The sequence below is a fragment of the Scophthalmus maximus genome, chromosome 7, assembly GCF_022379125.1.
Source record: "Scophthalmus maximus strain ysfricsl-2021 chromosome 7, ASM2237912v1, whole genome shotgun sequence".
In the NCBI taxonomy this organism is placed as follows: Eukaryota; Metazoa; Chordata; class Actinopteri; order Pleuronectiformes; family Scophthalmidae; genus Scophthalmus; species Scophthalmus maximus.
Genome location: NC_061521.1, coordinates 22,329,334 through 22,342,340, shown reverse-complemented (window position 1 = coordinate 22,342,340; position 13,007 = coordinate 22,329,334). Strand labels below are relative to the sequence as shown.

At 46.1% G+C, this 13,007-nt stretch overlaps 1 protein-coding gene across 1 annotated transcript in view; it reads right to left on the bottom strand.

Annotated features, from left to right (window-relative positions):
* Nucleotides 1-13,007, bottom strand: part of ccnd2a (cyclin D2, a) — a 149,939-nt gene that overhangs the window by 78,050 nt on the left and 58,882 nt on the right. The gene's annotated exons all lie outside the window — the stretch shown is intronic.

The following is a 13,007-nucleotide window of genomic DNA, read 5'->3' as shown; positions in this document are numbered from 1 at the left end:
CAGTAGAAGAGAGAAAGAGAAGCAACATGAATTAAAGAAAGAAAAAGGAAGACGGTGTGCTCCATCCAGTTTACCAAAACCATGAAGAAGAAACTAGAGCTGCAACAGTTAATCGATTAGTAATCGACAACTAAATGAATTGCCAATTATTTTTGATAATCAATTAATCGGTTCAAAATTGATTTCTGCTTCTTAAATGTGAATAGTTTCTGGTTTCTTTGCTCCTCTGTGACAGTTAACTAAATATATTTGGTGTGGGGACAAAACAAAAATCATTTTATGCCAGTTTATGACATTTTATGGACCAAACAACTGATCGATTAAATAGGTGACAGATGAATGGATTATGAAAATAATCGGTAGTTGCAGCCTTAGAAGAAACGTTTTAACATTAAAAAAAAGCCTGACTGTTAAAAGAAAAGTAAGTGTTGAAGAAGGAGGAAGATGAAAGGAAGAAACGGGAGAAGGAAAAGGAGGAAGATGATGATGATGATGATGAAGAAGAAGCAGGGGTGAAAAGCAGCCCATCTGAAGGTGGACTGCTGGGCTCAGCAAGTTAGTGATTACTGATTAGCCAGCTCGGGTCCTGCAGGGAGGCCTGTCTGTCCTTGGCTTGGGAAAACAACATAAAAGGGAGCCGGCTGTTTTGTGACGGGACTTGAAAGCTTTGGTAGCTATCGGGAGACATTCGCCTTATCAATGGCCGGTCACTAGAGCCGGGCTATATGAAGCAACAAGGGCACTGCTTTTCCAGGAGGGAGATAACGACACATAACGCATACCTCGGGCCCACATTCGCATGTGCTGGGGGCGACCGGCAGGCAGAGACACACAATATGGCAGAGAATTAACGAAAAGAAAGGGAGAAAACATCCCAAAAAAAATTGGGGGGAGGCTGGAAAGGGGAAGCTTTGCCAACCGGCCCGGCAGCCGGTCGGTCCGTCAGTGTGTCCCGGATGGGTGTGGCAACCTGGCAGACAAGTGGGCGAGCAAAAAAAGACCCAACCCACTCATCCATACTGTCCTGTACCGGGCTTCTTACACGCTTGAGCGTGAGAGGTCAACAAGTGCACCTGCACCTTTCGGGCGCTGAGAAGAACACACTGACACTGTTGTGTGTGTGTGTGTGTGTGTGTGTGTGTGTGTGTGTGTGTGTGTCTGTGTGTGTGTGTGTGTGTGTGTGTGCGTGCGTTAGGTCGGGTTTGTGGGAGAGTTTTTCCATTGCGTTGCGTCCAGGAGAGCAATCTGATGAACTCGGGTCAGTGGAAAAAAAAAAGAAAAAGAAAAGAAAAAAGCAGCTTTGAAGGGTGCCGGAAGGACTATGGTGAACTGTGACAATATGACAAATAAAAAACATCAAAAGGCTTTCTGGAAACGACCCGTGCTTTTCCTCACATCGCCACGGTACATAACACATTGGACCAGCCACGCACATTTGTGCACCAAGCGAGAGAAACACACACACACACACACTTCCCCGTTTGCACCGATCCCCTATACCCCAGCCTTCCCAGTATGTTTGTGCCGATTGATTTTTGCGGGGTTAGGTCATTGTGAACAGCTGCTGAGGTCATTGTGAGCAGCAATTCATCTGGAGTTCAAAGAGTGCTCCGGGTCGGTCAGTGCCGTTTTGCTGTTTGTACTTCACCGAAATGACAACGTCACCGGGCACCCTTGCCTCGTCAACAGCGTGGGTGGCAGGGCAGTTGGTCCACCTGTCAGTCACTCCGCTATCTGCTATCTACCGCAGTCGCCAAATCAATGCAGCGGGGACAAAGGAGTTTAATCCCTACGTGTGGATATGTTGTTCTGTCGAAAATGCACTTTGACACATCATCAACCACATTCTTTGATGAGGAGTCATTCCACGCCCGCACATCTTTTTCCTATTCATCCATCCTCATCGTGACTCGGCTGGATAATCTGTCCTTGCGTAACCGGAGAAGTGGCGCGGATCAGAGAGACGGTGAATGAAAGTTACCTGGGCAAAAAAAAGAAAGAAAGAAGGAAATACAACTGCTGTTAACGGCTACGCTTATCCCTGCTTCCACCTGCGATGTTGTGTTTGCAATGTTTGCAGTGCACAAACATCTGGAACGCGGTTCAAAGCAACACTCTCCGCACACCGGCGCCACTCTTCTACATCACCCCCCCCATCTCTCTCTCTCTCATTCTCTCACGCTCTCCCTTGTTTTCTCTCTCTCCATTCTGTCCCAGTTCTAACACCAATGGGCCGCTTCAGATCTTGTTTTCCTCTCTCTCTCTCTCTCTCTCTCTCTCTCTCTCTCTCTCTCTCTCTCTCAGCTGACTGGCTGGCGCACCTTTCACAGGACAAAGTCCCTGAGTGACAAAAAAAAAAAACCCCGAAGAAACCCCATGCGTGCGCACGCATGCATTGCACGCGTGCACATATGTAATCATATGCAAACACAAGCGTGCGCGCTGGGCTGCAGGGACATCTCACACGCAAGCCGATACACAGACGCCTCCACGCACAGGTGGGCGAACCTGCTGCGCGCACACACACACACACACACACACACACACACACACACACACACAAGCACACACTTCCAAAGTCCTCCAGCGTCATGCCTTCCCACCCTACACTTGATAAACCCTCGTGTGAGCCTGACAAAGCAGGAGAGGGCACTCAGCAGCCTTTGAACACTGGAGCATGTTGCATAAGACAAGTCACTGTACCGATGGACTGCATTCACACACTGTACTGTCGAGTACTGTGTCCAGCACTGTATGACTGGGAAAATAAATAAAGAATTGTTTACCATCAGGTTTGCTTTTTTTTCACTTCTAATATACAAATATCTATCACAAATAAATGAAGCAATACTTTGACATTTTAGAAAAACTGCACATTTCCACTCTCCTCGCTGAAAGGTGGACACAGTCTCTGTCCTTACAGTAAATTGAGCTCTGCTTGTGGCCAAGAACATGGAGACTCATCCTAGTTAGTTCATGTGATTAAATGTGATCTGTAAGATGCATGGTAGATCCCTTTGCCTATGGCGAGATATTGAAAAATTGCTAGAAAAGCAGCAACTTATTAAGCACTAAGAATGTTGTGAATCTTTATGATAATATCGGTCACTTGAAAAAAGCCATTCAGCCATAAACCCTGACCTTGGTAACCCAAATATCCAATATAGATCCTTCTCCAGGTTATTAGCTTAGCTTAGCGTAAATACAGGAGGCTGTGGGAAACAGCCACTGTGGCATATCCTCATTTGACAACCATGCCTACCGATACATCTACAGCTCTATAATCTCATTTCTTTACTACTTGTGTCCTGGAGTCACTTCTTGTTTGCTTGGCAACCTCATGGTGAGTTCACCCAAGGTGTTTGTTTTCTCACCGGTGGGGGGAACTACTAAAATGTTTTCAGTATGGAAATCTATATTAGAAATAGACTGATGTTTTTGGAGATACGCCTTAATGCGGGGGGTTTTTTTGCCAAGAGTTCGACGAGAAAACTGACTCTTGTGTCTCTATGTGAGGTATGACATTGGAGCCAAGAGGTGCTAAGCTAAACTACGCTTTAAAAAAGTTTATGCATGCCCGGAAGATGTGATTTGGGTTATCTCAAGTTGGGTTGGAGACTGTCACAAACTCTTTGGAGCTTGAGCCATACTAGAGACTAAAAGCTAAAACATCTTAGGCTGAGATGCTCAGATTTGGACCATTCTTTGTTGAAGTTCCTGTTGCGAACGTCCCAACCTTAGGGTGTACAAAGTAGAGCAATAGGAAATACATTTTAATAGCAAGGAACTGGATGTGTAGAATGTCGATAGTGTGAAATCATTTTGGGTATAGTCATGTAGTGTTTCACGGGGGGACTTGCCAAACGTAGCAGTTTACTATTTCAACGCAAAACTGTAAATCACCAAAGAATATTCTTTCATTTCTATAATATTGAACGTGTTTACTGGAAGCATCTTGGCTTCCATTGAAGATAATGACGGGCTGAGTTCCGAGGATCTGCATCCATACGGAATGAATGGAGAAGTTGTTGGGAGTTCAAAGCAGCGGTTTCCATCCCCGAAGAGGAAACCAGAGTGCTCTGTTTGTCATTGATGTCATCGCCAGCAAACCACACTTCAAACTGCTAATAAGGAAGCAGGGGTATTCACTCCAAAACACAGAGGGCCTTATTTGTTCAAGCCGCACACCCCGTGTGTGTGCCTCCATGCTTCTCCTGACGCTGCGCACTAATGGTTCCCACATCAGACTCCCTCAGTCGCCTCGGTTGCATATGACTGCCATGCATCACCATCTCCATCCACCTCACCTCAAACCCCCCCCCCCCCCAAAGGGCTCGCTCAATTAGTACGTAGCATGGAGAGCGCAAAGCAGGCTTCCGAAGGGGCCTCCCTGTGGGGGGATGTGAACAGGCTGAGGAAGCAGGGCTGTATTTACTGAAAATCACATTCGGGATGCACCGATAGTAATCTGACTTTAATTTAACTGCTGAAATGGGGACGTGAGTGTATGCATGTGTGCTCCTATGTGTGTGTGTGTGTGTGTGTGTGTGTGTGTGTGTGTGTGTGTGTGTGTGTGTGTGTGTGTGTATAAAGCTAGGGGCTTGTGGGAGCCCTGTGCTGAGTAATTGAGACCGTATTTTCAAACAGCCCAGACCAGATCTTGACTCAATCACGTCTGGCCCCATGGATGGGGCAGACCAGGGTCTGCAGCTTTGTTTGACAATGTGTATGCTGCAGATTGATTTTCTGGTTCCAGTGGAAGGGAGCAAGCGGATGTTTGAAAGGGAAGGAACAAGATTATGCATCGTGAGGGGAAGGAAGTAGAGGAAAGCGTAGCATTTCGACCATGTGCCGAACTGATATTTGACGAATCACCAAATATACTTTGTATGCCTCCACGTTCACATTTGAAGTACACTCATCCAATCAATGTCAAGGTGACTTCATGTTGTTGTGGGACATGGAATTCATTTACGTATCACCTGGCTTGATTTAAAAAAGCAAGAAGGGAAATCCCAGAGAGACACTGTAAAACAAGATCATGAATTTCAGAGAGGGTTGAGGAAACCACACCACTAAATGTCATACAGAGGTGGGATGGGGAGTTAGGAGGTCTGTGAGTGAGGCAGAGGGGGAAAAAAGAAGTCATCACTGGTGGTCTGAAGTCTGCTGGATGCTTTCATCGCCTTTAAAAGAAACTTCTAATTGTAATATGAAACAGCTGATAACGTATAAATTTTAATGATTACCCTGCGTAGTCAGCTGATCGCTGGATATTCTACGAGAGTCCTTGTTTACACCAAGCAAATAATTGAGTCTATGGAGGACTAAGATGAACGGATGGAGAGATCTCAAATTAAAATACTTTCCAAATGTCACGTCTGTGTTTCTTTGTTAAATGACTGTACATTATGTTTTATTCTTATCTTCCCATTTTAACATGTAAATTGCTTGTAAGAGAATATTCTTTGAGAATCACAGGGGTGTTAATGTTAATGTGTTGACCTCAATCAAAATCAGAAAGTCAGATTATACATTTGGTCCAAAGACAGAGATGCTTGTTTTTGTGCCTCGCTCCAGCTACAACAAATAGTTTATGTGAGATTTACTGACTGATGCAACAGTGAAGACCCGTGAAGCTCGATGTCGAACTGAAATATAAAATGACCTCAAATTATTTTTGAATAATGAAACATAAACATCTTTAGTTTTTTAAAAGTAAAACGACATTTGCGCTCCGTATCAGAAGTAAGCTCCGTCAACGCATGTATTATCTTTTTATATCTTTTTTTATACAGATATGTGACCTGAAAACCGTATTATTGTTGGAATGCTGATTTTAATTGTCTGTGATTTGTATGTTTTTGTGAAATCACTTTGTGAAGCTACTTCTGAAAGGTACTATATAAATAAAATTATTATTATTATATCACATGACTATTTGTGGTCACTGTGAATGTACATGCAGATGTAAACAGGAAGCAGAGTGTATTTTTGCAGTTGGTTAATTGCAGAAAATACTAGAAATAGATATCATCACGTTTCCATACGTCTCAGTTTCTGCCCGTCCAGACTAAAATGCAGCTGTGTAGTTTTCAAACTAAAACGGGGCCACAGGTGTTTTCACCTTTGTTTTAGGAGCTTGAACACTCCGGAGTAATGTGGACAGCCAGTGTAAACTTGGCAATAGTGATACATAAAATGGAAACATATTATTGGATGTAGCCTCCGTGTCGTGTTCATCTCTCATCTTAAAAAGGAGTGGGACTAGCTAGCATTTGCCATTTTCCTCGTCTTTCATGAATCATAACCATGAAAACTGAAATGTTCACGTTGGCAATCTTTTTTTTTCCCACGAACAACAGTATTTGGATGAAAACAATCCAATGCTCGTCTGTGTGTGTTCCTATGCGGATCCAGCGATATAATTATCTATTATTGTCATAAATTCAGGAGATTGCTCTCTGTGCAATTACAGTATGCATGCTTTCACCCACAGTAATTTCTGGCTCCATCTGCTTTTGTTTTCTTTTGTTGTTGTTTTATTTTCTTTCTGACGCCATTGCCACAGCTGAGCATTGTTGTTTTTTTTTAAAGGAAACGAAGAGCTCAACAGCTCACACTTTCCACCGAGTCTCATGGAGGGTCTGACGTGAGCGCAAAATTAATTGCGTACAAGATTGAAGAAGAAAAAAAATGCTTTTATGCATTTATCAGCTCAGCACTGTCGATTACATCCGAGGATGTCTTTTTCCGCCGTAACCAGAAACATTTTCAAACAATTACTACAACTGACAGTGCTGTATTTCAATGTCACCACACTCGGTGTAATTAAAATGATATGATAAAGTCATTTTTTTTCCCTCTGCGTTCTCGAGCAGTCGCCACCATCTGATGTCAAACACAAGAAACCGACGCCACACGCACGCACACACACACACACACACACACACACACACACACACACACACACACACACACACACACACACACACACACACACACACACACACACACACACACACACACACACACACACACACACACACACACACACACACACACACACACACAGACACACACACACACACCACGGTTTGAGTTTCACATTTTTAGGGATCGTCCCACACTAGCTGGGAAACTGAATGTGTGTGGGCGGGTGTTTCACACTTCCAGTTTAACTGCTGTACTACCTGTAGGCCCAGGAGTTTTTGTTCCCTCCTGCGTTTGATCTCGGCTCCATCGTGGCAGAATGATTTGACCTCAGTCAGACCGGATGAAACATTCCCCGCCTACAAGATCTCTCGCAATTAACATGAAGAACATTTTCTTTTTTTTGGATGGTCTCGAGAGTCACGTAAAAAGCCTCCATCAAATCCAGGCATCGTATCGAATTTCAGCTGCTGGGTGAAATTGCAATTCACTTTGCACTGCAGGAATGCGCCACAGATGCAAGTACTCAGCGGGATAATGTACAGTATACAGTATGAAAACCAAGAGAAATAAATATTATAGGAAAGAGGTTAGCAGTTTTAATGGGAAGTTTACCTAAAGAGAACAAAACAAAAACCAAAAAAAACACACAAACACTAACGAGGATGAGATGAAAATGAAAATATGAACGCATGACCTCAGGTTTTTCACAATGTCAAGCAACATATGAAAACAGTTTTCCTCCACTGTGACATCAGATTATTTTACAGCTAAATTCCATAACATCCTGGATGTGCTGTACGCTCAAGGAGTACGCTGCCGTACCGAAGGGGGGTGCAGATCAAACGCGGTGGCCTGGGGCCCATTAGATCCAATTCCACTTTGTTACCGAGGCCTGCGTTTATTTGCTGACATTGACCGTACAGTAAAGTCAGACATGGCCATTGTGAGAGGAGGGGGGCCCCTTCGTTTGGAGTCTCCCTAAACCCATCAGCGTGCAAAGAAAGGACAGGGGGCCCGACTTTAGACGAGCCGGGAGCATCTGACTTCCATTGCTGAGCTCGGCTTGTGTGTGTGTTCCACTTAGCCACTGGTATTTCGAGGAGATGCACGGCACAGTTACCAGAGAGCCCCCACACTCAAACGCCCATGATGCCATTGAGGGTTCTATCATTACAGGCTGCAGATGATGCTGCTGCTGCTGCCGCTGTTGGGGGCCGGGTTTAATTCCCACGCTTGTTTCTGCACACGTCTCTTTTGGGAGCGGAGAAGGTTTCGAGAGACTTCGGTCGTGTGACGAAAGTGGAAGAGGGCTTCAGAGGAAAAAGGGGTGAACCTCAAGACAAGTATGTTTTATTTTTTTGTAACTTTATTCCTCAATTTTGCAGCATCTGTCCGACTGCCTCTCAATCCATCTACGAAGTTTCACACAAAGCAGAGCAACTGGTTTCTGTTGCTCCTGCTGAACAAGTGAAATCTGCAGTGACGCGGTTGAAGTGACGCTCGTGTCTTTCATACACTCTGACTCCGATGACCAGATCAAAACAGGCATCATCATCTTTCATGATTACAATTCCGAACCTAAAATGTGCAAGGTAAACACAGGGGTGTGTCCCCCCCCCATTACAGATTTACAGTTTAAGTGGGTGTCTAACTACCAGATAAGCTCGACTGCACTGCACCGCATTCACAACGTGGACAGGCAGCTTTCTAGAAATCATCTGAGCACTTGGAGTGAATTCTTCACTTAAGATAAGGACTATAGGTAATCTGGTCCAAATAGGCCATCTGCTGTTCCCACAGCCAACAACGGAGGCTAATAACATGCTGCATCCAATCAGATTGGACCGGAGTCAGCGTCGAGATAAAGCGCAGAGCCATAAAACGAAACAATCTGGCGCTTTGACACTACAAGGGGAAGAGAGCTCGCTATTCCGCTGCTGGGCCGGGGGCAGGAATGTGCTCTTTGAACCAGCTTTATTTAACAGCGGAGCAGCGTGCGCACAGCACGCCGGGCTGGCCCGGGGTCCGTTCGCTCCTGGCCGGCGGGTACGTCATATACGCATCGGGCCACCGGGGTCAGGGACCTGGCATCCTCACCCCCTGGCACAAGTTGCTACCCTTGGGGGCGTAAAGGGGCTGACACCGGGCTCATGGGGAGCACCAGACAGACAGGGGCCTACCAAACAGCTTGTGACCATCACCAACAGTGGCGGAGAACAATGAACGCAATTATTTACAAGAACACAGTCCAAGTCTCTCTGAGTCTTTCCCCACGACGCCTGTTTACTCTCGCTCTGCCTTTTCTGCGGGGCAGCGGGGAGGGGGCTGCGACCCTGTCGGCGCAGTCGTCAGCAGGACTTTTCCACAGTTGCTACAGGGCTATTCGTCCTCTCCTGCCACCAGGCCTGACCGGTGTCCAGCTGCAGCTTCTTTTCCCCAACCCACTGCACGTTTTGATGAAACGTCGAGGGAGACGCACGTGAAAACCGAGTGGAGCGGGTTTCTTCGAGAGAGAAAAAAGTGCAGAGAAAAAACAGGGTTTTTCTTTAAGGTGCAGTGTTGAGGTAATGTGGAAAAGATCCACCAAGAGTTCAAACAATAACACGGTGGTGAATCATTACTTTCATGCACCATTAGGAAGGAATTTTCTCTTTCTTTTTCGCTTTTAACTGCTGAGAACCTGAGAGTTTCTGTCAGCAGTTTGCAGGGAGGAGCTGAAACCTGAATGGGCCAAAAAAATACCCTGCCCCGAGTACAAATACTATATATTTAGCCTCTTAAAATGGAGTCATTACATAAAATTTAATGTAATACTTTTTAATATGCTATATATATATATTTTTTTTTTACACAGTGCAGCCAATGAGTGGTGTCATTGATGGAGATTCCTTTTGCAAAGAGGGAAGAAAAGGAAAAAAATTAATTAATCACTATTAACCCCCAACAAAGGTTAAACCCAGAAAGATTTTTCCATGGCCAGAGACGGTGCTGCTGTGGGTTTAAGTGTATTTTCCCAACATCTGCAGATAAAATGTTTATTTTATTTGCTAAAATCCGCCTCTGTAATCACTTCTACCAAATTTCAGTGTCAGGTGTCACTGTGCACTTTCCCCATCAAGGAAACACACAGGGGCGCACACACTCACTCACTCACTCACACACACACACACACACACACACACACACACACACACACACACACACACACCACACGAACACACACACACACACACACACACACACACACACACACACACACACACACACACACACACACACACACACACACACACACACACACACACACACACGCACATACAGTAGATACAGTTAGCTCTGTCTTTCTTTTCCCCTGTGGCTCTTGGCCGTGGCCCTTTCGGAGTCTCCAGATGAAGAGAGCGCGGAGTGTGGCAGAGGGTCCTTCCATAAACAATAAACAACAGTTATCTTGTGTGCGGCCGTCTGTGTCGAGTGGCACATGAAGCCAAGCCCCGGCATCTGAGAGGCGTCTGCTCCTCTTTCCGCCTTTGGTCTTGTCTCTTTCAATGGCTTATAAAAGTGTGGATGTGTGTGTGTGTGTGTGTGTGTGTGTGTGTGTGTGTGCGCCCAAGGGTGTGTGTCTGTGTTCACAGCACAGCACAGCACAGGGCTCCTCTGTATTGTATTCTGAAGCTGGCTGCAAGTAAAAAGGCCGAATTAAGAGTGGCGGGGGCAAGAGAAGGGGGAGCTGCCAGCGCACAGCAGAACTGCAGGGAGCTCCCCTAGATCCCAGCTGCCCGGGACTGGCTGAGAGCATCAGGCGAGTGCCAGGCTTTCCTCCTCGGCCCATCGTGGAGGTGGGCCAGAGAGAGTGGGAGGAGTGGGGAGGTACACGTCAGGAGAGGAAAAAAAGCCAAAAATAACGTCTGGGCCTATATAAAGTAAAGCCTTGGGAGACACAAAGTGCTGACACACGAGAAAAAGCTCAATCTGTTGGCAGGTGAGACCCATCAGGGGCAATTTTGTTTTTCAGGGAACAAAACAGAGTTTTTAAAGTAATAATTGGTTATATAAGGTGTTCATATTTTATGAAGCGCTGGAACATACTGTAGAAGCAAGAGAAACTTCCTCAATAGCCCAATAAAATGCTCTTTCATTATTGGTGGCCCAGGGGCCTCTCCCTCCTCCACATGGGCTGGCAGCGCCGCGGAAAACAGAGTCTATCTGGAATGGGTTTAATGCATTATTTGTCTAAAAATCAAGGAAGCGAGTTTACTTTGCAGATAATTATAGCTTTTGTTGTGTCGATGGCCAAGATAAGCCAGGGTTCCGAGCCATTAACTGGTTGTGCTTTTTCTGGCAAGCGGCAGCGCGGAGTTTGTGATGCAGGAGGCTCTGTGAGGGCCCTGGCAGCCGCGTGACGGGGCAGGACTCCTTCCACTGCACAGTACAATCGATCAATCAATCTAATATAATATAATATATATCACTTTTTCAGGCTTTAACATGAACATACCAGTTCCCACCCTCCTATCTCTTGATCCGCTTACATCAAATGGCATGACTCACTGAAAAAATTCAGTCCCCTTAACTATACAATATTTGAACCGTAATAAGTCGTACAACTGTACCAAAGTGGAATGTCGGACCCTCAGAGTTTGGTTTCTCTGCTGTAAGCAGTAATAATAACAGCGCGGGCCTGTGGAAATCCCCCCGGCTGGTCTAGACACTTTTGCCCTCGGAGCTGACCCAGGAACTGACTGGGCCGCTAATCATGGCGACTTGGCAGACGGCAGCATTTTTTTTTTTCCACATAGGTCTTCAGAACGAGGCCTTCCTCTGCAGAGGCAGGTAGAGAGAGCACATCCCCCCCCCCCCCCCCCCCCCCCGGCGAGGCCAGTGAATGCACGCTGGCTCTGTCCAGTTGTGAGACTATTTCTGTGCTTGTGAGAGAAACAAATGACCCCCGTGTCAACCCGCCTGTCAGCCCCTCGCCTGCCTGCTGGGGAGCTAATGTGGGTGGTGTCCGTCATTGTGTGCTCCGGCCCCGGGGCCACGGGGACAGGAAGTGAGCTCGGCTATGACAAGGGAGCAATCCATTCGCATCTAGATGCCGTCTGCTCACGGACAGCGTGTCAGGGTGGTAGGACACTCTAACACAGAGGTGTTGAAAATGCAGGAACGAGGCTGCATGTGACGTAATTGGCACGTCTGATTGAGCAGATTAAAATTAGTGGTGCATGCGGGGAAAAAAAGAGATATACTATAAATTCAGTCCTCGTGTTTCCTGCCCTGCACGCGTTCAGCATCGCGTCCAACTACAAGGGTCCCCAGGTCTTGCTTCCCGTGTCAGAGTCCATGACGTACGCTGCCCGTGTTTTCCACAGCTGAACCTTTTCCTTTGGACACCTGGAGTTTATTTATCGTGTCCAGAGGGGGCTATTTGGATGCGTTTCATCACCAGCGCTGACAACACTGTTCCCCCCCTCTAACACCGTATTACCGCCACAGTAGCTGCCCTGGGAATGTGCTAATGACGGTGTCAGAGATGCTATTGTTGGCACATATTGTTCCATTAATGTGGAGGAGTTGGGAATGGGAAAACATCCGACAGTTTTAAACCAACCATATATTACAATGATGAAGGGAATACTTGGTTCCCTGCTGCAGTGCACATTTTGGGGTCTAAAAAATTATCTGGAAACACAAATGCGGCGTGAGCTTGTGTGAGACTACAAAGAATCTCCGGAGAATTCACAGCGAGCGAGTGGCCGTGTTGGTGTTGATGACAGTAAACATAAACCCTGCTTTCCGCAGCGGAATAATCGCCATGTCCCGCCTCCTTCATGCTCCGCACAGATGCCACTGATTGTTTCCGGAAATGTTCCTGTCGGTGTGAAGGGGTTTGACTCGGACAATCTCCTGCTGCGTTCTTCACGAGTGAAAGGCAAACTCGGGGAAAATGTCCGCATTCAATTTTCCAGATGTCTGAAAGCGGTAAAACCGCTTAGAAATTAAATGTTCACATTCGGTTCTGCGTTATAGGTAGAGATGCAAAGCAATCACACAAAGTTGTTTGTTCCACGACGCGG